This window comes from Thalia democratica, chromosome 6, assembly GCF_965202585.1.
Source record: "Thalia democratica chromosome 6, ktThaDemo2.hap1.1, whole genome shotgun sequence".
In the NCBI taxonomy this organism is placed as follows: Eukaryota; Metazoa; Chordata; class Thaliacea; order Salpida; family Salpidae; genus Thalia; species Thalia democratica.
Window position 1 is genome coordinate 34953739 of NC_139170.1, and position 22821 is coordinate 34976559.

General features: G+C 26.8%; 8 non-coding genes across 8 annotated transcripts; 4 read left to right on the forward strand and 4 right to left on the reverse strand.

The window, feature by feature from the left end:
* Positions 1-746: 746 nt before the first annotated feature.
* Positions 747-828, forward strand: Trnas-gcu (transfer RNA serine (anticodon GCU)). Its single transcript has one exon. It is a non-coding gene; the product is annotated as a tRNA-Ser (tRNA).
* Positions 829-1004: 176 nt separating this feature from the next.
* Trnal-uag (transfer RNA leucine (anticodon UAG)) lies at positions 1005-1086 on the reverse strand. Its single transcript has one exon. It is a non-coding gene; the product is annotated as a tRNA-Leu (tRNA).
* Positions 1087-6567: 5481 nt separating this feature from the next.
* On the forward strand, positions 6568-6653 carry Trnay-gua (transfer RNA tyrosine (anticodon GUA)). The gene is given in 2 exon segments: positions 6568-6604; positions 6618-6653. It is a non-coding gene; the product is annotated as a tRNA-Tyr (tRNA).
* A 1167-nt stretch (positions 6654-7820) lies between these two features.
* Trnaw-cca (transfer RNA tryptophan (anticodon CCA)) lies at positions 7821-7892 on the reverse strand. The gene has a single exon. It is a non-coding gene; the product is annotated as a tRNA-Trp (tRNA).
* A 772-nt stretch (positions 7893-8664) lies between these two features.
* Trnat-agu (transfer RNA threonine (anticodon AGU)) lies at positions 8665-8738 on the reverse strand. Its single transcript has one exon. It is a non-coding gene; the product is annotated as a tRNA-Thr (tRNA).
* An 8198-nt stretch (positions 8739-16936) lies between these two features.
* On the forward strand, positions 16937-17008 carry Trnae-uuc (transfer RNA glutamic acid (anticodon UUC)). The gene has a single exon. It is a non-coding gene; the product is annotated as a tRNA-Glu (tRNA).
* A 3504-nt stretch (positions 17009-20512) lies between these two features.
* Positions 20513-20628, forward strand: Trnal-caa (transfer RNA leucine (anticodon CAA)). The gene is made up of 2 exons: positions 20513-20550; positions 20583-20628. It is a non-coding gene; the product is annotated as a tRNA-Leu (tRNA).
* Positions 20629-22709: 2081 nt separating this feature from the next.
* Trnar-ucg (transfer RNA arginine (anticodon UCG)) lies at positions 22710-22782 on the reverse strand. Its single transcript has one exon. It is a non-coding gene; the product is annotated as a tRNA-Arg (tRNA).
* Positions 22783-22821: the final 39 nt, after the last annotated feature.

The window sequence follows — 22821 nt, forward strand, 5'->3', positions numbered from 1 at the left end:
CTGAGCTACAGGATTTCAAGCAGTTTTTAGCGTTTATAAATCTACTGATATTACGTCATAGAAGTAGTTGAAGTTGTACGGACTTTTTATTGACACAATTTGCACTCGCTTATCAATCTTTAAGTTTTACCTCGGTTTACTTTAAATGTTTTTAATTATTTTGTCTTTACCCATAACTTAGCTCACAAAACTGATTTTTCGACTACGTTGACTACACATTGTCAATTAAGACATAATAAACAAAAATTGAAATTTTTCAGTTTTTTGCAACAAAAAAATCTATACACGTGTAACTCTTAGAAACAGGGTATATATATATATAAATTAGAGGATTTAAAGAGTAGTCAAAAGTAAGATGTTTCAATTAGACTGTGAGTTAAAAACATTCTTGATTAAAAGGGACGAGCCGTGCATGAAGTTGAAAATTTCAATTAGCTCTTCAACAATTGTCTAGTGTTTATTTGTTTTCGACTTTAATCAAACTTCAATGTCTGAGCTACAGCCGCAAAAGGTTTTTCGTGTTATAGATTTTACTAGCGTGCGGAGAATGACGTCACGATTAAAAGGTTGATAAAATTTTAAAGTAAACAAATAGAGGGATTAAACATTTAAAAAATACTAAAACGCAAAGTTTAATGTAATATTACTAAGGTACAAGTTACAAACCGTGCAATAAACTACATACTCAGTTGTTACGTTTCTTCAGCTACTACATTTATATTGCGTAGAAACAGCTTTACATACAAGACGGGGTGGCCGAGTGGTTAAGGCGATGGACTGCTAATCCATTGTGCTCTGCACGCGTGGGTTCGAATCCCATCTCCGTCGTATTCTTTTTTAATTATTCAAATCGTCGTTCAATTTTGTCTGATGAAATGTGACAAACCAATTATACGGTAAATAATATAAGCATTGTTAAGTTTAATTTTTTTAATGAAATTTATCTTCAAAACACCTATATTAGAAAACGCTTTTTCTTACAAAAAACATATGGTTAAAAATATTGGCAGAGACGGGATTCGAACCCGCGCCATCGAAATGACTGGAGCCTAAATCCAGCGCCTTAGACCACTCGGCCACTCTACCACACAGATGAAAGCTACATGTAAGATTTATATATTTACTATCGAGCATTATTACGTCACAAAGCAAAACATGTTTATGGCTTCAGTGAAATCAAGTGACTTCCTTGATAATTCCATGTTAGTTATTGATTAAAAAAGGATAATATCTGTTAATATTAAATTATAACCTATAAAATACCATAAACGATAAGCTTTAGGTCAAGGCTAAACTTGATGTAAGATAATAGTTTGGATCTAGAATCTAGAACATTCAATTTTTAAACATATCGGCTAAAAAATTACTTAAACATATATTTCAGTTTTGCTTATGTTCAATGCATTTTAGTCAGTGTTATTTAGTTTATCAATTTAAAATAAATAGTTTTTTGCTTTTAAATATTTATTCACAAATCATTAAATCACTGGTTCATATTTATTCTACACATGTGATTAAAATATTTAAAACTTAATATTTTTGTTCAGAAGGTTGAGTATTTAGTTTTGAATATTTATTATTTTTATTTTTGATATTATAAAAAATGTTTATACAAATAGTTATGTTCTAGGTATGGTAAAAACAGGAACGGGTCAAATATGCTCGAAGATGTTTTTGCATAAAGGTCGAAAATGCACGAAAGGACAGTTTTGCACCAAAACAATTTTGCAAGAAAGAAAATTTTTGCACAATAAATCATTTAAATTAAACTAATAAAATAGGAAAAGTATTAAAAAAAGTTACTTACCGATGTTAAGGGTTAGTGGCAACCATTATAGTAAAACAAAATTAATAATAACAAAAATAAATTAATAACTTCTTTACCTCGTGCAAAAGTGTCTTTGTGCAAAAGTGACCTCTCGTGCAAAATTAAACCGTTCAAAAGTGTCTTCTTGCGTATTCGACAGCTACGCGGTATAAACTTTTAAAAGGTTTTAAATTTATTGCCCTGACAATCAAATATTTTAAGTTTTTGCCAATACAGTGCTTCCTCGCTAATCCGGTCCTCGCTAATCCGGTTCCTCGCTAATCCGGCCGGTTTTAGTCGAGAAGTTGACTTATTTACTTTAGCGTTTTTAGCGTTTAATTTCATTTTACTTCGAAAAAGTATTCAATTTACGTTTTATAAGTATGCAAGCAATATATTGTTACGCCATAATAAAGTATCAATTGTATAATCTTAAGTTTTTTTTCATACTTTTCCCGCTCAGTTGTAACAAACTTGTTTATTATTCATTTGCATACAATCAACATATCTGGTTAAAAAATGGTGAAAAAAAAAGACAGCAAAAAAACGAAAACGCGTTCAACTTAAATTGAAAACAAGTTAAAAGTTTTCGAAATGGCAAACAATAATGTGCCTTGTTATAATGAGCCAGTTTAACATTGGTAAGTCAACTTTAAATGACATTTTGAGAGGCGAAGAAAAGTTCAAAAAGTTTAAAGCCAAAAAGGAGGAGCTAGGAATAATTGGAGCTGCTAAAACAGATGGATGAGTTGCGATGGTCCTGGATATGAGCATATGGACGAGCAAGGAATTGTTGAACTGGTTACTGGGAATAACGAAAAAGAGGCTGTTGAAGTTGTTGAAGATAGATTGGTGTTTCCCAGCCTCCTAAGTGTCCATTTTCTCATGCTGAACCCATGCAGAAAATGGACGATTACTTAGCTTACTATCGTTGCCAACCAGAAGCCACACCTGAAGATGTGTCAAAACTCATCCAATTTCGTGAGTTTTCTGCTAAGAAACAAGAAAGCACTGTAAAACAATCTTCCATTCTTTCTTATTCCAAAAAAAATCTTATTTTAGTTAAAGTGTTAACAGTGTAGTTTTTTTCCATTAATTTTGAACTTATAATTTATTTTTCGTTTAGTTTTGTCTGTTTTATTCTTTTTTCTTTGATAAAAGCAAAATAAATTAAATTTACAGAAATTTTAAAGTACGTTTTGTTATATACATTCATAATATAACTAAGGTAGATAATTTGTAAAAAAAGCGATATTTTGTTCTTATCCGGCCAAAGACAAATCCGGCCGTATTTTCAAAAAAATCTTGCCCAACTTGGCCGGATTAGCGAGGAAGCACTGTATAACTTAAAACGTTAAAGTCAAAACAAAAAAAAAAACTTTATTTAATAAGCTTTTAAATGAGATATAACCAAAATATTATTGTTGACTTGTATATCTTTTACTAAAGTATATTTATTATTCCATGAGTTTAACAACTCTTAATAAGCATTACACTGATGATTATGTATCTGAAAACATTACTTACTTAGTTGCTATGTTACTTAGCAGTTTACAAGTAAGCATAGTAAATGCTACTAGTATATAAGTTTTATTGATAGGTAAAATTATTAATTTACTGTTAAAGTCTAAAACCCATTCTTTTTTTCTATTTATACAGAAATAAAAGGTGTTTATAGATTTAAAAACAAAGATACTTTTTTTTGAAATTTAAAAGTTATCTATGTTCTTTAAAAGCTAGTGAGTTAACTTAATATTTAATATATGTAAGACCTTATGTACATCTGTATACATATCAAGCTAGTTAACTGAAATAAAGTTTTATAAGCTGTTTTAGTAAAATAAATAAAAAGAAACTATTTAAATCACCTAAAGATTAAACTACTCTTTAAATAATTAAACATGTATAAGTTTCGTTTACAATTTTTTTGAAGCTGATAAATAGATTATCATTTGATTTATTGAAAAATAAACCATATGACAATAAAAACTACATAAAAAAACCTATATTGAAAGAATTAATAAAGTATCCACTAACAAGTAACAAAGGTAATTAACTTTTTTGTCAAAATTAGTTCATATGGAGTAACGAATACAAAATAGTTGTTCATAAAATGCGTTTCTTAAGAAATTTTGAATTTTTTGTTGAGCTTTATCAAAACAATTCACTCAAAACTGTTTGGAAGAGCAATAAAAAGATTAAATATAATTTAGTAGCTTGAAAAGTTTATTAAGTTTTATAAGACAAAAATAAATCTAGTAATTAGTATTTTATTCTATATTTTATCTCTATCGTGTTATAAACCCGATAAAAAAATAAGTAACCAAATGTTATACATACCAGTGGCGTCGCGTGGTATTTTTTTTAGGTGGTGCAGAATTTAAAAAAAAAATCAATTATTTTTATAAAAATATATTTTTACTGTCAAGTTTGAAAACAACTGAACTTTTGCTACACCTGAAGATAAGCTTTGCTTTTAAGGGCATAGGGGGGATAAAACACTTTTTTCACAATTTGATCTTATTTTATGTAGTTTTTACTAAGCTACAAGATGCTTTTTACAGATTTTAAAAATTCAGTACATGTTTTAAGATATAGCCGGTCAAAGTCAAAGGCAACAAAAGGTTCATAATGGGAGGCACAAACTAAAACAGTGTTTAAAAAAATGTTTTAACCCCTCCCCCCTCCTCCCCTTTATGCCCTTAACATCTATTTTAGAATTATTTTACTGAAATTACTTTATACAGTTTTAATTTAACTACAAGTCATCTTTTATCAATATTAAAAATTCATAAAAAATTTTGAGATATGGTAATTCACAGTCAGAGGTACAAATGAATCCTTATTTTTATAATATAAACTCAAACAACAAATAAATCAAGTCACTAAAATCATATCTTTTTTTTATAAGTTGGCCTCAAAATCTTTAGATGTTTCTTTTATAAAACAAAAAAAAATTGCTAAATTAGATATTTAAAACACCAAAAAAAAAGTTATAACAAAAGTTTTTTTTTTGTATATATAAAAATATATATTGATACTTAAAAATTTAAAACTTCTCTTCAACAAAAGTATAAAATTTTATAAAAATTAGGATGAAAAAGTTTAATTAAAAATTGTTTTAAAAATGATGGAGAATATAGGTTTTCAGTAAAATTGTATTTTTTGCTGTTTTGTTTTGCTCCTTGTATAATAAATCATTGTACTCTCTGGCTTTGACTGGTTGTAACTAAAAGTTTAATTGGAAATTTCAAGTTTATTAAAGAGTAACTATTAGCTTTCTGAAAAAGTTAAAATAAGAACAACATGTAAAAAAGTGCCTATACACCCTCCCCCCTTACCCCTCCTTAATTTGCACATTTTTTTTACAAACATTAAAATTTTTATAAACTTTTTTTCTAATTTTAATGTTTTTCGTTGGAGTTTTAAAATTCAATAGTTTTTTAAGGGTATCTTTTCTTTACATAATTTTAATTTTTTTTTTTCATTTTGATGACAGTATTTTTGTCAGGAGCTCAACTTTTTTAAGTTTAGTTGTGAGGCTGTTGAACTTTTCATGAATTTTAAAGATAACTTATAAATATGTAACAATTATAGTAGTAAAAATTTGGTTAGTTAGTTTTCATGTGGCCATAGGAGTAAAACACTTATTTTTTAATTTTAAATAAGCTTGTTATTTTCAGAGTAAAAATTAAAACTGCTTTAGTCAGCCTTAATATTTTTCTAATTTGGTCTGTTTGAATTTATCTTGGGTCATCTTGAGTTTTTAACATTTCTAAGTTATCATGATTATGAGGCAAGGCAACCATGTTTCAACAATTTTATCTAAATTTTTTGCTTTGTTTATGAAAAAATTAAACCAAAAGTCATATAAAGTAGAGGTAGACTAAGTTTTCCTAAAATGTTAAACTACTCTAAGTAATCGAAGTTTCTAAGTTAAGGCTATTTACTTTATTTAAGTATGTGATTGTTTAAATAATACTATTTTTTATTTAATATAAACCTAAAATATTTTTCTGTAAGAGTGAAGTAGAAGTTTATAATAAACTTCTTAATTCTTTTTTTCAGAACTTAAATTTTATTATTTATTTTATTAACTTTATGATAACAATAATGAGTTATAGTTAAGTTTATGTATGCAGATTAAAATAAAAAATCAAATTTTTAAGACTTTGGTGATTTAGGGTTTTTATTTTTTTTTTTCAAAATATGCAATTTATGACAAATCTTATAATAGAAGTGATCTGTTAAATTTAAAAAATCATGTGGGTACATAAACTCAAGTTTAATCCTTTGCAGTAGCTTAGCTTTGTATTTATTTTATGTTTACAATAGCTTGTAGATGATACTTAAGCAGTCCTGTTTTAGGGAATTTTTAACTTAGCTTACTTACCGCAAGATATTGATTTTGCGGTAATTCTTGAAGAAATTTTGCTTTTTTGAGTTCATTTGCGGCAGTCAGCTAAGAGTTTGCGGCAGTGAAGTGGGCAAAATGGTCGTTTTCAAAACTGAAGTTTTAAAAGAGATTTCGTTCAAAAAAATAACGAAAACGTTATAGATACTTTTTTTTTTCTTACAAAATTTCAAGGTGGTGCAGTTGCGGCAGTGCAACACCCCACGCGACGCCCCTGATACATACTAAATAAAAAATATAGTGTTTGCATAAAAAACAACAAAAAAGTAATTAACAGTACGTACACATAAGCTAGTTAGAATTAAGACGTGATTTTATAAATGCAATAAAACTTTAGGAAGCGTACCCTTCGATAGCTCAGTTGGTAGAGCGGTGGACTGTAGCGTGTAGTTAGTAATCCATAGGTCGCTGGTTCGACTCCGGCTCGAAGGAGATTTTTGATGATTTTGTTTTAGGTCAGTTCCGATATTTAAGGCATATATTCTTAGAAGAATCTTTAATTCATATATAAGGATGAAAAGTTGTTTTTTGTTTATGAAAGATCAAACCTTTATCTCAAAGAAGCAATAAACTCAAAAAGTTTTATTTTTAGCATCTTACATGATTGGGTTGTAGCAGGGACGTAGCTAGCTCAAAAAAGTAACGAATCTGCAAAAATTTAAAGTATCTGAAATGACGCGTGATAACGTCCTAGCGGGAACACATTAATCTAACTACCTCTAATGTTATTGAAATTAATATGAAAGTGTGCATTTATGATAATACTTCAAAATGAATGGAATGTTGAAGTATGAGTGATAACTGAATATAAGGCAATTTATGTGTTGCCACTTGTGTAAACCCGTAAAACTGTCATTGAAAATAAGTATAAGAAAATGAAAATTTAAATCAAAAACAGTTATAATGTTAACTGTAAAACTTTCGGAATTTTTGTGAAAATTTTCAACATATTTAACGTAGTCAATAGAAACACCATTAAATGATGCAAACTTTTGTAACATACAGTTGTATTATTTTTATTTTTGAAAAATCCACAGATTTCATTAGAACCAATTTTGCAATGCATAACTTTTTGATAAATTAAATCAATATGAGCTCAATGTATACAATTTAGATGTATTTAATTCGTTCAGTTTTTACGACACACATGTATGTCAAAATTAAACTAAAATTGAATACTGAAAGCTAAGAAAGCAGTGCCTTTATAAGCTGTAGAATTGAAATAAAAGCAAGTTTTTTTTCGTACAAAACTATACGTTTCTGCAGACTTGCAAAAACGTACCTAGCTACATGCCTGGGTTGAATTAAAGTAAATTCCTGCACCTAAATAGACACAAAGTTTTAGTTTGGATCTTCGCATTCTACTTGTGTGCAGTGCATTGAGTATATGAAAATCACACAAGTTCTTACAATAACAGTTTGTAGAAACAACTGTTAAAAGATTTTGCTGCGTTGCACCTATTTGTTGCCACTTCTAATTCTAATACAACCTAATTTCTTCTATCAAAAACGAAATAAATATTGTTTACAATGATGCAAATTCACATGTAACAATACGACATTAACATACTTAACAGTAAAAGTTCGAAAATAAAAGAGTGACCCGGACGTGATTTGAACACGCAACCTTCTGATCTGGAGTCAGACGCGCTACCGTTGCGCCACCAGGCCACACATTCAGCGATGTACTTTAGGGTTTATAAACTTAAGTGTTTGCGTGACGTTGTAAAAGCAACCGTAATTAAGTTGATCGAAATGCTTGTTTAGCAAAAACAGCTTTTGTCTTTGAACATATGATTTGCTATAAGTTTTGCTATTTTTAATACAAACGTTTTATCAAATAATTCGATATTTCTTATACGTTTTTTACAGATTTAAAAACAACTTACAATTTAAACTTCTATAACGAGAGTCTCGCATATACTACTTTTTAAAGAAACTGAGTTTAAAGAAAGTTAGTTAAAAGAAAGCTAGAACTATTAATTAATTTATTATTATATAAAGCTTGATTTAACTAAACTTATGTAATTAAAGTACAGTTTTTGTACTGAATTTATATAAATATTAAAATAGAACTTAAGCATACTATCGTTAGCTATGGGATAGCTTATTAATAATTGTTTAATAAAAGAAGAATTTTAGTTAAATAAAAATATTAATGCAGAGTAATTAAAATCAAATAAAAACAGGAAAAGATTTAAGTAATTTTTTTAAAGTGTTTATTAATTGATAAAATTATGTTTTAACTTTAAATGCTGTTATAAACTGTTTAAAAATTTGTTTTTAAGTAGTTTAAACATTAACTTGTAACTTTTTCCCTAATCTTACAAAAACCATTTTGAAATTTAAATTGAAAAGGATGGCTTGATATAAAAAAATAGTATTAATGTATAAATAAGTTAATTTAAAAAACTTAACTTCATCGAAAAATTGAAAGGAAGCGAGGCACCACCGAGATTCGAACTCGGGATCTCCTGTTTACTAGACAGGCGCTTTAACCAACTAAGCCATGGCGCCGCTCGAGTAAAACCATATTGTTCAAATTATAAATGTAATGAAACGTTACTCGATATGCCGACTTTTAGTGAGAAAACATACAAAACGTTACATACAATACAAATTCTTACTTGTTAAAGTTTGAAGCTTATTGGAAGTACAGTCAATAACTTTTGTACTTTTTTTAATAAAAAAATGCTTTTAATTTTAGTTTAACTTATATTATTTAAATTATTCTTATACTTAAAAGGGCTGCTTTAATTTAAAACCTTTTATTACAAGTTAGTGTATAACTTGTCCTAACACTAATTATAACAATAATCTGTGAAATGAGTATTTAAGTCTACTCACAACTAAGTTGTATACAAGGTTGGTTATGTGTTTTTTTCTTTCATTATACAAAATTTTATTTTTTGAAAGTAAGTCGCCCGGAACGACTACGTAACACTGTTAGTTTAACTTTAAATTATTAACTTAACCTTATATGTACTTAGTTTAACCTTACACTTACTTTTACCTTCAACAAAAACATCGGCGAAAGTCTGCAGAGCAAAAGCCAAGGTGTTATTTGAAGAAGAACCGTCGGTTGTGTACACGGTTGTTTGAAATATCACGTCTTTTATTTAGTAATTGTTTACTATCTTCTGCTAAAATTGCCATTCGTTCAAGGTTGCATATTTGGCAGATCTTGCTCGCGCTACTGATGTTATTGTTGGCGTGGTGGAGGATGCTCCATTCCATTTCTGGTTTGGTTCCATACCTATCAAAATACTGCCAAACGAAATCTGACAACCGACGGTTCTTCTTCAAATAACACCTTGGCGCCTTCTCACCTTTCATACTTTTCATTCACCTTCCACATACACACACACATTCACTTAACATGTATTAATATAATTATATATCCTAAGTAACATATAGTTTTATTCATTTATTATTTATATCTATTTCACACAAGTCACTTTCTATTCTCTGAAATTTCATATATTCACTTTACTCTCCGACTATAATTCTTCACACCTTTATATGTTAAGTTCCAAGTTTAATTGGAAGCCTGTATTCAAATCACAGATAAACCGTGCTTTTTTACCTACTACGCCCAAGAGAGCTAGTAGGTTTTTTACTGCAAGTTTATACTTAGCATATGACTACCTTGTTGTTTTACATTTTAACTTTCACATATAACACAATTTACTTATTAAATATATAAAATATCTGTAAGGGATATTTAAATTAAACAGCCGACTCCTACTTTACCAATTAATTATTTTATTAACTATAAAATACAATATATATTTAATTCAGGTCACTATGATTTTATGTATGTCGCTGTAAATTAATTATCGGTCAGTACATTGTAAGCCTAGTAATAATTATTTTTTTTGTGTTTTATTTTTTCCTTAAAGTTTAATTTTTTCACTTTTTCACTCTTTGACTTTTACATTTGAACTAAATCTGCTTCCTAATTCTATATAACTTTGATTCAATCATTATTAACATTCAATATATAATACACATGTTACACCGAGTTTCTGTGACTTTTATTGCCTTCAGCGTCGTTAAGTTTTATTAAATTTTATTGATTTACTAACTGATGGTTAATGTTTTATTTTTGTTCAAAATAGATTACATAAAAACAAAATTAATGTTCTTGCAGTACAAATTGAATAGTTTAGGTGGCCTCATTTACATCGTGACGTAATTATTAGTTTTAACGAATGTATTTTTTTCGTTAGTTAACAACGGTAAATTTTGATTTAGTTATCTTTCCTATTAACGTAAGTTGTTTGTTTATATTATATTTTGTTGTGTAATTTAGCTTACTTATTTATTTTAGACTTAATAATTACAAATATCATATAGTTTTATAACAGTCGAATTTAATGTTAAGTATTTCACCTATTAATAACTATTATTTGTAGAATATATCTTATTTTAATGAAAACATATATACACCTACTTTATTCTATGCTTCTATTCTCTCATTACAGTAATTATTTTTTTACAGAACCCAGTTGAAGTGTGTTGATTCGTTGACACACAGAAACATATGTTGGTAGAATAAAGGAAGATTACTGTATAATTTGTTTTTATTTATATTCCAGTGAAGTTACTTTACTAGGATCTTTTGTTAGCAAACAATTAAAACTATATTTTTAACAGTTATATAATTTTTATTAGTATTAAAATATGTAATATATATTTAAGCATTTTTCTTTTTCATTTAATAATGAATAAGATTGAAAAGTATGATACTTTAGAATGAAAATATAAAAACATAGAGTTATGATTTATTAATATTTTTAACAAACTGTAACAAGTTATCACTTCAAACTGTAAAAAAAAACTATTTCCATATAAGCTAAAATTCAAAATTAAATCTAATATATGTTAAAACAAGTAATTGTTTTATTAGTTTTGTCGTTAAGGAAACAATTCTTAATTAGTAATATAAATATAAAACCTTAAGTTTGCAAATTAAAATAGTATTATAGTTAAAAAAGAAGTTAATAAAGTTTTGTGGAAATAAGTACAACTGTAATTGTGTTTTCATTGTTTTCTAGTTGAAATTAAACCATTCTCTTCTAAATTTATCAGTTTAATAAAACAAAATGTAGTTTGGTTGCAGTTAATTTTTTTTAAATTTGCATAAAAAAGTTGTAAATTTTGCTAACATTGTATTAGGCTTGATTATTTTTTTAAATATTGACCAAAAACGTTGTTATTTAGAGCTGTTTGAAAACAAACATTGTATGTGCAAAAATATTTTAATCGTTCAGTGAAACTTTCATTAAAAAGTTTTTTTTTTGAATAGTTATTATTAGATGCACATAATTTAATAATTTAAAAATAGAAATATTAAGCCCACATTTAACTAAATATTTAAAAAATTCCCAATAAAAGAGTTACTACAGCTCTCTACTACTCATACAAGTAATTCATTAAAAGGTTGTAAGCATAATTAGACTTACGCATTAATGAAAGCACAGAAAAATAAAGTTTATTATGTTTAGTACCAGGCTGAACAATACTTCTTATAAATAGTTTCAAAAAATGTTCTGAACTTAATATATAAAGAAGAAAATATTTATTTAAATTTTATTTAGTTAAATCAGCTGAAAAAAAATAGAAGAAAGTGCTTTTTAAAAGTTATTTGTATATATTTTTCAACATAAACAATAGTCAATTTAAAACAATTTAAATTTAATAGCTTATAGATGAAATAAAATATTACAAACTTATTAAACTTTTTATAAAGCACAACTTCAATTTCATTTAACCTTAATAATAAAATGTATTTATAAACTCTACACTTTGAAATTAATTATAAATAGAATTACTTAGTAATTAGTGCTGTTCTCAGACGTTTTTTACTATAAATATGTTATTTAAAGATAATTTTTCGCTATGTGTGCACTTTAATACAGTGTTTGTTTTAACTTAATTGAAATAAAAACATTGAAAAGGAGCCTGACAGGGGACTTGAACCCCTGACCGTTGGATTAAAAGTCCAACGCTCTACCGACTGATAAATAACAATATATATACTAATAAGCTAAACAGCGTTTAATGTATACTTTCGTTTTCGAAGTGATGTAACATTACTAGTTAACCATGAACATAATATTTGGTTTATACGTTTTTTTGATTAATAAGTTTAAACAAATAAAAACAATTTTTTGGTGCAAGAAGTTTTAATAAGTTTATAATTTTTACTTTTATAAATTTATTGTTGAAATTACTAAATTACCTTTTTATAACACTTACAATGTATTTTTTTTTCTGTTTTAGTTTTTCTGTTTTAGTAAAGGCAAATCAAATTAGTAAAACTTTTATATGATTTTTTCAAGTTATATAAATAAATGACAAAAATTAAGTGTGATTAATTTAAATAATAATTTTTTTTTTATCATTTTTAATTTTAGTTCGTTTAGAAAAAAAAAAGTTTATCTCATGGTGAAGCGGTTCACCAGACTTAGTTTTTCTTGCTTTCATGAAGGCGAGTTGAAAACACTTCAAAATACTTTTCTTTCCCTTGCCGATCCAGGTAGCTTAGTTTCGAAATTTATAACAAGAAATAGAAGTTTAACAGCTTTAAAAATGATTGGCCCCCAGAAGTGTGCAGTAAAATTAAAACTTCCTTATCTTGGAAATACTTTTGAGAGGTTTTCTAAGAAAATTTCTGAGGAAATAAACTAGGTTCTAGCTCTGTTCATTTAAGAACAGTTTTGTATACTGATCGACCTCTAAGTGGAATTTACAAAGATGTTTCTCTCTCCCATAAAAAAAGTAACATCATCTATAAATTTTGTTGTCACAGTGGTAGTGAATACGTGGGAAAAACATCTCAAAGGTTTCATGTAAGAATCCATCAGCATGTTCCGAAAACTTTGAAAAGCTGGTTTGGTGGTCGTTCGGAGAAACCAACGAAAAAGTAGTTCTCGCCGATTGAGCAACATTTGTTGGACAACCCGGAATTTGCTAAAAACTATAAAAAGTAGAACTATTCAGTCTTAGTGAGAGCGGAGAACTCTTTTCAGTTACATATTCTGGAATCCTTATGCATTCAATCTTTGAGGCCCAGTTTATGTAAGCAGAAAAGGTTTGTATATCTGACTAGACTTTTTAAATACTATATTAAGTAGTTTTAAAGTAATTAGTTTCCCGTTAAAATTTTTTTTAAGTGTAGTTTTATTTTCATTTTTATCGCTGGTTTGTTTTAGTTCGGTTTTAATCTAACGAGTTTTATTAGTACAGCAAAGTTCTATAGCAGGGGTCGGCAAACTGCGGCCTGCGGGCCAAATGTGGCCCGTGAAGGGTAAATCTGCGGCCCGAGAGCACGTTATTTTTTTGAACGGAATGCGGCCCGCGAAAGAAATTTTTGCGGCCCGCGACTATTTAAATGTGGCCCGATGAGCAAAAATATATTTTAAGTCAAATTTGTTTGATAAATTTAGTTTTAAGTTCCTGTACAACATTTTAAACAATTAAAAGACTTAAATGATTTAGCTTTAAAATGTGAAAAGGACAGGTTAGCATTCTACCAGGTTTTTTTCTCAACTTACTAATAATTTTCTTCTTACAACAGCAAATTATTTTCTGAAAAAGGAAGCTAAAAAGTGCTTTGAATTAGTAAGATAGTTATACAATACCTATTTGGTAAAAATACATTCAAATGTTTTCCGGTTTTGTATAATGCATACAAATGCATAGTAATGAACTAAATTGTCGTTTTTTATACCTAAGTTTCTATTACAGATGTTTTGTTTTTAAATGTTATATTCTAATTTATACAAAACATTTTAATAACATAATAATAATGATAATAATAATAAGAAGAAGAAATATGTTTTATTTGTTTTGGTTTTGACACCTTTGATATTTTAGAAGTTTTCTTTGAATTTTAAATTATTAACCACACACCAATAAACGAAGATGCTCATATTTTCAACCGTTTTTTACTTAACGAGATAAAATTTAGTTCATGCATGATTATTGTTTCTACATGTTATATCTAAATGTGTACAGACACATTTAAAACAATATATATGACATAAATTAAGTTTTTGATTTTTCAAACCAAGTTTTTTGGCAAAATAAGTTAATTTTTATTCGTTGCATACTAATATAAACAGTTGCTGTTTTTTGGAACTACCTATTAAATACAAACTAGATTGAGAAATTGTAATTTATTAAGTTGATACATTTTTAATCAAAGTAGTTCAAATTCGATCAAATAAACAAATAAAAATTACCACACACTCAGAATATGACTATTTGAAGACTTGAAATCTCACGTAAATTTAGTCATTTTTCAGTTTTTGGCTTGAATTGTTTTTTGTATTCTAAACTATCACGCTAGTTTTGGTCACTCGGATTGACTTTTTTAGTTTAAAGAGTCGTAAATTAGATTTATTATGTATGTTTTGTTCATAAACAGTGTTGGTTTGAATTAAAATATATTTAAAATTTTAAGTTCTGCAGAAGATATAATTTGAATTATTATTTATACTAATTGTATACATATAAGTGTGAACAGATAGTGTTGACAAAATCCCGGAAAAGCTCGGAATTTAAAAATTTATACTTAAAAAATCTGAAAAAGCCTTGAATTGAGAATTATCGAAAAAACCTGGAATTTTAAACAATTTTTTATGTAAAGTATTAAAAGCTCGATTTGACACAAAAAATCTACCATATAAATATTTTTTATTAGAAAACACATTTAAAGTATCTTGACAGTATCTTTTAAATTATACTTTTTAAGACAGTTTTTTAGCATTAACTTAATTGTATACTAAAAAAAGAAGCAAAAAGTTGTACTTTTAAAAACTTTATATTGGTGCATTGTACCTTTGCTTTAAAATTGTCGTTATCTATTGTTGTGCTTTGTATTGGAACTAAACCTAGAAATTCTTCTAAAATGTACAAATTAGTAAATACACCTATAATAAAAATTATAAAATTAGCAATATCTGTTGTATCAGTTCTCGCATCTTAACAGATTGATTTAAGTCCTAATTTGGTTTATGCGGCTTTATAATCTTCAGACATCTCCTAAATTCGACTTTTTGTTCATATTGAAGAAATAAACATTAACATTTTGCTAACGCAAACACAAATTATTTGAATAAGTTATAACTCTTAACGGTATCTTTTTTTAGTAATTACTTTTGCTACTTAAGATTATTTAAGACGCAAAAACTATTTTCTAAAATTAACATTTTTCGATATGAAAAGGTGGTTTATAATACAAAAAATGTATAAAAGTGACCCATAAATGTTTCTCTAGCTCGGTTTTTATAGAAAATTAGGTTGTAAGTAAAATAATCAATGTATTTTATTAAGTTTAACTTATTAAGTACTAAAGAAAGTACATATTTTATTAAGACTCAAACATATAAAACAATGTAAATTTTATTATAACAGATATCTATATATTAAATAGGCATTCTATGTGTAGCTAAAAGTCATTTAAAGTTTAAAGTAATTAAGTGAATAAAAGTAAAACTATCTCTGGTGTGACCAAAACAAAAATCCAAAAATTATTCAAATATCACTAAAACTCAAACTATGGCCCGCGAAGATTTTGAAAGCTTGAAAATTGGCCCGCGAGCACCAACTGCCTGCCGACCCCTGTTCTATAGTATAAGCTTATGGTTAGTTTTAACATTCGATTATTACGTCATTTTATATTTTAAAACTTTATTATACAGTATAATTTTATTTCTAATTTCAATTCAGTTCAACTTAGTAAGATACAGTTTCTTATAAGCCTTACTACGAAAGTACTCAAACAAATTTAAGAAGAATTAGATTTGTTTTGTTATATTTAAAAAAAAATTATCTCAAATTAAATTTACTGACAGACGTTTACCACAAACTTTAGACATTTTTATTTTATATTTTCTATTTTTATTAACATGTTTGTTTTGTAAAATATTGTGTTTGATTGAAAAGTCATGTTCTTAAATTTTAAGAAATATATGACAATAATTGTTAATAAATTAATTTAAAGTTGCTTTAGTTTTTATTTTTAAGACTATACTTTAAGTTAAGAAAAAAATAACCACAATAAAAATTGTATTTAGTTAAGTTTTTTTTTGTAGTTTATAATGAAAAGACTATCGTTATTTTCAATATTTCTCTCAGTTTTTTTAAACATTACAGTTATCACTTTGTTTAAGTTTTTTTTTCACATATTCAATTAAAAATAAAGTTACGAAACAAAACTGAAGAGGTATTTATTGTTTACAAAAGTAGGTTTATTTAAATACGTATAGTTTACTTTTGTATGTAAATGTATTAAACCAAAAGTGTTGTGAATTTAAAACTGTAGTATATTTTAGTTATGTTAAATTAATTTGTTTAATGATGTTTAAAGTTTAGTTTTTTGATCAAGTTAAAATCAGTATTTAAAAAGTCATAGTTTATACTTTTCTGCATAAAATTTTTAAATGTAAAAAAGTAGTTTTTTCAACGAGAATATTTTTGAACAAATTACATTTAAATAAATATTATTGTATGTAAACAACAAAATTACTTAAATAAGTATGTTTTAATATTTTAAAGCAATGGATGTTTAAACTAAGTTTTATAAAAAAAAGAGCTTTGTATAAACTTTGAAATTCGATAGGCCTTTAGTAAGCACAGCATATAATACTAAACAAGTGCTTTTTAGCAACTATATATACTGTTATTCAGCGTACCTTTCACAGTCCTACATGGTCTAGTGGTTAGGATTCCTGGCTTTCACCCAGGCGGCCCGGGTTCGATTCCCGGTGTAGGAATGTTATTTTTAATATACTGTTGAGCAATGTTCTTAAGAAGTTAAGTTTACTACTCACAACTTGAAAAAAAATAATTTCAATTATGTCTTAAACAATTTCTACATTTTGTTTCAGAATAAGCAACATCCAATTAAGCAGTTATTAATTTAACTTTATTAGAAACGCTTGGCTTAATATTTTTTCAAATGCTTAATAACTTAAATTTCACAAAGTTATGTTTTTTAAATTTTAATGTAGACTCAACTGTAAATAAATTATTAACAAACAAACTGCTAACAAATTTTTTATAAACTTTACTACACTTTGAAAAACAAATACCTTCAACTAGTTTTAGCTAACGCGTAAGAAATTTAAACATAAAAATGTAATTAAAATTTACTAACTACAGTTTACTACTAAAAAAAACTTTTATTATATTGTGTTTTAATACTCAAAATTTTACCCACAAGTATAAAAGAATCAAATTTTAGAAACAATGAGAAATCCTCACAGTATTTAAAAACATAACTTATATTTTGTTTTTTGCTCAAAAGAACTTTAAATGTACCTTAGTTTTGTATGAAAACTATTTTTGTATTTTAAATTAATTTTAAAATTTTAGAAAACTAATTGTTTTTAACTCAAACTTACATTTTTTTGTCATTTTTTATTTTTTAAACTCTGTTTGAAACTTCATGAAATACAAATTTTAAAAAATTGTGATAAATTATTACAACCTTTAACAAACTTTATTTTTTCAACTCGTAGTTTAAAAATGTAATCTTTATGACAAGAATCTAATTAAAATATACTCTTATAATAACTAAAAGCATTATTCTAATGTAAAACATTAAATAAGTTTACTTTTTCAGTGATCAAGTCATTGAAAAAAAAAGGTAATCTGTACATGTGGTAAAAAAAGTGTTTGATTTTATTAAATATTTATGATTTATTCTAAAATTCAAGTATAAAATAAAAGTTATTAATGAAATCAAAGAAACTCAATAAAATTATTTTTTTATAAAGGGATTTTAAACTTTTTCAGTTGTGAGCTCGTTGTTTAGTTTTGTTCAAATTGGTCAAAAAATAACCTTGATTATGATGTCATTAATGAACTTATTCAACATTTAAACGTATCAAACAAGTTTAATATATTCTATTTGTAGCTTAAGCATCTGAAAAAACAAATATTTGAATAGGCAAAGATTTCATAACGAGCGTTGTTAATAATACAAGCTGCAGTTTATGCTTATATGCTTCGTGAGTAAGGTATTTAGCTAGCACGAGTATGTGTTTATATACGCACTACTTTAAATTCCGCCAAGCGGTCCCGTGGTGTAATGGTTATCACACTGGACTTTGATCCAGTAATCCGAGTTCAAGTCTCGGCGGGTTCTCATTTTTCAATTAGTCCTTTTATATTTTGGTTTCGTAAGAACTTTTTTTATATGTGTTCTTTCGTATCTTATTACTTTTCGCTACAATTGAAGAACCTTCTGATACAAAGTTTCATGTATTGAGTAGTAAAAAAGTTTCTTCTATATACAAATTTTGTATTTAGGCCACTTATCAACATACTTATAAGCAAATAAGCATGTTGTATACTCAGTAAAAGTTTTGTAATAAGTAAACTTTCTAATAACTTTATACTACAGTGAAACTAGTTGATTATTTTGAATAGAAAATTTTAGCTAAAAAAAGTATTTACTAAAAGTAATCTTTTTTTACTTCAAAGTAGTTTAAAGAAAATTATTGTTACAAATAACTTTCATAATTAAGTTACAAATATCAACAGTTACTGAAATGTTTAAAGAAGTGTTAAAATATTCTAAAATTTTATCAAAATGAAAATTAGTATTTTTTAAAAGAAGAACTTATGTTTGCTGAATTATAAAGTTATCCACTACCTTTTTTATTTTACTACAATAAAGAGTAGATAAAATGTTACAATAGTTATTTTTGTAGAAAATTATAAACTTAACTATAACATAAAACTTAACACTGTAAGTATAACCAATTCATAATTTTAAACAAAGTATTAGGAAAAAATTAAACAGAGATTTTTAGTAGTATACAATGAACATTTTAAAGCTTTAAAAATAAAATGACTAACGAGTAACTTGGAAATGTGCTACATGTTAAATAAATTTCCTTTCAAGGTTTTATGTAGGTAAAATTATTTTTTTGAATTTAGATAAAATTATAAAAAGTTTTGAATATTGAAAGTTGTTTGTATATTATACAAATAAATTGAGTTCACACATTTAAAAAATTTACTTTACACTTTAAAAGTTTGTACAGTGCTTCCTCGCTAATCCGGCCAAGTTGGGCAAGATTTTTTTGAAAATACGGCCGGATTTGTCTTTGGCCGGATAAGAACAAAATATCGCTTTTTTTACAAATTATCTACCTTAGTTATATTATGAATGTATATAACAAAACGTACTTTAAAATTTCTGTAAATTTAATTTATTTTGCTTTTATCAAAGAAAAAAGAATAAAACAGACAAAACTAAACGAAAAAAAAATTATAAGTTCAAAATTAATGGAAAAAAACTACACTGTTAACACTTTAACTAAAATAAGATTTTTTTTGGAATAAGAAAGAATGGAAGATTGTTTTACAGTGCTTTCTTGTTTCTTAGCAGAAAACTCACGAAATTGGATGAGTTTTGACACATCTTCAGGTGTGGCTTCTGGTTGGCAACGATAGTAAGCTAAGTAATCGTCCATTTTCTGCATGGGTTCAGCATGAGAAAATGGACACTTAGGAGGCTGGGAAACACCAATCTATCTTCAACAACTTCAACAGCCTCTTTTTCGTTATTCCCAGTAACCAGTTCAACAATTCCTTGCTCGTCCATATGCTCATATCCAGGACCATCGCAACTCATCCATCTGTTTTAGCAGCTCCAATTATTCCTAGCTCCTCCTTTTTGGCTTTAAACTTTTTGAACTTTTCTTCGCCTCTCAAAATGTCATTTAAAGTTGACTTACCAATGTTAAACTGGCTCATTATAACAAGGCACATTATTGTTTGCCATTTCGAAAACTTTTAACTTGTTTTCAATTTAAGTTGAACGCGTTTTCGTTTCTTTGCTGTCTTTTTTTTTCACCATTTTTTAACCAGATATGTTGATTGTATGCAAATGAATAATAAACAAGTTTGTTACAACTGAGCGGGAAAAGTATGAAAAAAAACTTAAGATTATACAATTGATACTTTATTATGGCGTAACAATATATTGCTTGCATACTTATAAAACGTAAATTGAATACTTTTTCGAAGTAAAATGAAATTAAACGCTAAAAACGCTAAAGTAAATAAGTCAACTTCTCGACTAAAACCGGCCGGATTAGCGAGGAACCGGATTAGCGAGGACCGGATTAGCGAGGAAGCACTGTATTATAATGCATATGATTTAATCTTGAATGCTGTATAAAACAACAGTCAAACATGTTAAGGTATACAAGCTGATATGTAAAGTTTACTTTATATTTGCTATATTTTGAAATCAATCGTAAGTCAGGATGGCCGAGTGGTCTAAGGCGCCAGACTCAAGCAAAGTGCTTCATCGCTAAGCGATGCCGAGTGTTCTGGTCCACTATTGTGGGCGTGGGTTCGAATCCCACTTCTGACACATTTTTATGTTTTTGTTAAGTCAATGTGTATCATTACTTAGTTGTACCTTTGAAACTTTTTGAAAACTTTAATTTATGTTTTAATGTGTTACTACTTTAGCTTAAATAAGTTTGTTTTTATTAGCTGTTTTTTATTTGCTCTGATTACAAATTTTGTAGACTGTTTACGAAACTTGATTTAAAACACTGGTTTGTAATGGCTCTGTTGTTGCTAACAATAATATTAGCTAAATGAAACATTTTGAAACACAAACATTTGGACATGGAATTTAAAGCTATGAAGAAAAATACAACAGAATGTAAGTTAAATTTTTTGCTTATTCTGTCATTTATAAAAAATATGTTTGAATAATAAAATGACATCATAATCAACTAAGTTTAAACTTTTAACAGGTACAAATACAGTAAAACTTAATGTGATAACATTTAATTCAATACTAGCTCTTAGTTTACTTTTATGCTTTGTGTGTTAAACTTTTGTTAAACACATGTAATTTATATTAATATTTATTTATGTACATGAGTTAGATGATTGTTTTTTTTATAATATTATTTTAATTTTCATTACTTTAATCATGTATTAAACTTTTCATTCCATAACTGTGCTACTGAAAATTAAAAGCTAAATAAGTTTCTGAAACTTCTATAAACTTGATTAAAAATGAAATAGAAAAATTGTATGAACTTTTTTGTTGTTATCCATGCACCTTAAACTATTTTACAAAAGTAATTTTGTATTAAACTCAATTTAAACTTTTTAGCTCATATCAGTGTACAAAAGATTGAACTATTTAGCAAATACTTAAAAGTTCTATTACTGTTCAAAGTTTACAAAATATTTTAATATATGAAAATTATGTAGCTGTTTCAGTTCATAAAATGTTAAATTTACCTACCAATCAATTATATTCACTTAAGTAATGTGTTAGTTTATCTAAAGCTTAAAAATTAATTAAGAACACTTATCCCTCCCCACGCTACGCCCTGCTGTACAGTTATTATTTCTTTTCAAAAGTTTTAAGTAAATCTTTGATCGTGTTCAGATCTTAATTGTTCATATATCAAAATCATCAAATACTTTTTTTATTCATTATATTTAAAACTATATGCTGTCATTTCTTACAGAACTATCTATCCATTTGCAACTTTTAATTTGACAGTAAGCACATCATCAGAAATATCATACATACGTTTTTCACAAGAATGTTTTTTTTAAGTCGTCTATGTTGGTTTAGCTTGCCATGAGCTTAAATTTATTTCATTTTATTACAAATTTTTAATAAACCTGTTATCACAAGCTTCTTGTATCAAAAGTTATGCCATAAGCACAGATAAACATCTTGAACAAAATGCTTGTGGTTACACAACTATTAAAAAATAAAATAAATATGTAGTACTTAGCAACAGTAAACTGGTTAACAAATTTAATTGTACAACTTTCGGATAGTTACAGTACTTCATATAATAGTGAAATGCATATTTATATACAACGTATACATTAATTTATATTTAAAATTATATATTTAGCTTAAAGTTCAATCTGTCAAAAATCTTTGTCTTAAATAAATATTTGTTTAAATACAACGTATGCATACAATACACATTAAATTTTTCCATATATAAGCTATTCTAATACTTATAACAACGTATATTCAAAATTTTCACTGAAAACATCGGGAAGGAATTTATTGGTAAGAAATAATTTCTGTGAAGTGTAGACTATATTAAAAGATTATATTTTTCTAGTAACACTTAGCAGTAATTAATAAACTTGGTTTAATTTTTGCTAAAATACCTTCATTTACGTTTCTTACTGGTATATTCCAAAAAAAAGTTAAATAATTGGTACAGGTAGGTATAATTAAAATGAATTGTGTGTTTCAGTTATCAATAATATTATTAAAGCTGAATAATTTCACTTCTAGAGTTAATAAATAGCAAAATTGGGTTTAGTTTTAAACTTTTATGCTTATAAACAATTTTAAGTTAGTTTGTTGATAAATATGATGAGCCACTATTACTAAATACTATTACTTAGATCTAACAAAATAACTAATTTTGTGCTGAAAAAAACTAAAAACGACCATGACGGGACTCGAACCCGCAATCCCTCGATTCGAAGTCGAGTGCCTTATCCATTAGGCCACACGGCCGGTCATTTAAAATGATATGTTTGCAAATATAAATGCGCA